Source organism: Mus caroli, chromosome 5 (genome assembly GCF_900094665.2).
Source record: "Mus caroli chromosome 5, CAROLI_EIJ_v1.1, whole genome shotgun sequence".
NCBI lineage: Eukaryota > Metazoa > Chordata > Mammalia > Rodentia > Muridae > Mus > Mus caroli.
This window is the reverse complement of record NC_034574.1, coordinates 112,485,679-112,487,121: the sequence shown is the minus strand read 5'-3', so window position 1 is coordinate 112,487,121 and position 1,443 is coordinate 112,485,679. Positions and strand designations below refer to the sequence as shown.

At 43.9% G+C, this 1,443-nt stretch overlaps 1 long non-coding RNA gene across 1 annotated transcript in view; it reads left to right on the top strand.

Annotated features, from left to right (window-relative positions):
- Positions 1-523: 523 nt before the first annotated feature.
- The window catches only part of LOC110293899, an 8,704-nt gene continuing 7,784 nt past the window's right edge, over positions 524-1,443 (top strand). Inside the window, exon 1 of the long non-coding RNA XR_002377886.1 lies at positions 524-594. This is a non-coding gene — a long non-coding RNA (uncharacterized LOC110293899). The remainder of the gene's footprint in view (positions 595-1,443) is intronic.

The window sequence follows — 1,443 nt, the reverse complement described above, 5'->3', positions numbered from 1 at the left end:
AGGTCAGCTTCTTTGGCTCTGTTGGAAGGATCTTCTTTCTGGTCTCTCCAGCCTGGCTACATCTCTCATTTCTCTCCTATGCAGCACCTGGTTGAATCCTACTCTTATCTTCACATTACACAGAACAAAGTCTCACTCGATGTTTGACCTGGTACCGGTCCTTCTCCCGGTTAGTCCTACGCACTCTCTTTTCTACTTCCTGTCTCCACCCACTAGAAGACCTTTCTTTTGTACTTCCTGTCTTCACCCACTAGAAGACCTCTCTTTTGTACTTCCTGTCTCCACCCACCAGACAGACTGCCATGATGTATTTTCACCAAATGGTTTTCAAATATTCTCTCCCCCACCTTCCGCCCCTGAAGCAAAGTCATATTGCATCATCTAAATTAGATCATATGGGAACTGCTGTGGGTGAAGTTGAAGTCCTTTCCTTCCTATCTGGAAAGTTCTAGAACTCTCCCCAATTATGTGGTCGAATCAATGTCACATAGAATAGACGGAGAAGCTACTGCTAAAGGACAGTGTGCTCCAGATGACTGTAGATTGAGAGGTGCACCCTCTGTAATGCACACTTGGGAACTGTATGACCCTTAGGTGAGTTGTCTTGTGTCTCTGGACCCCAGTGGTCAGCGGTTGGGGGGTTCAAATGTGGCATAGGAGCCCTGCATGAAGTAAAGGCTCAAGAAATGTCAGTTTCTTCATGATTGGTGCACCCGGGGAGGGGCAATTGGAATGGTTTTTTTTAGCATCTGGGTTCTAGAATGGTTCATCTCATTAACTGGATGAGATTTAGAGTCACCAAGGAAACAGACCTTGAGGCTTGTCTGTGAGAGATTTTCTAGATTGGATTAATTAAGGTGGGAGAGACCCACACTGAAATGTGATCAATACCATTCCATAGTCTGCAAAAGTGGATGGGCATATATCTTTAGTTACTTCCTGACTATGGATACAAGGTGACCAGTTACTTCACCTTCTTGTTAACATGCTAACTCCCACCCTCTCACCATGATGAGATTGTACACTCCAACTGTTTGAGTCAAAGCAAACCCTTCCCTAAGTTGCTTTTGATTGGTATCTAAAACAATATTTATTTTATGTATACGGGTGTTTGGCCAGCATGTGTGTCTGTACAATGACCGAGGAAGGGTGTTTTGTTTTGTTTTGTTTTGATGCAGTTGTGTGTCCTGGGTTGGCCTCCATGTAGGAGAAGATGAGCTGAGATCTGAATCCTTCTGCCTCTACCTCCTGATGGCTGGGCTTAGAGCCACCATGCTTGGCTTGTGTGGTGCTGGGGATGGAACACATATGACCTTGTGCATACCAGATGAGCACTCTGCCGACTGAATCCTGTCCAACTTCTGAGCCCTTGAAGGTCTGATTCTTGTTTGTTGTGTTAGGTTTTTTTTTTTTTTTTTTTTTTTTTTTTTTTTTTTTTTTTTT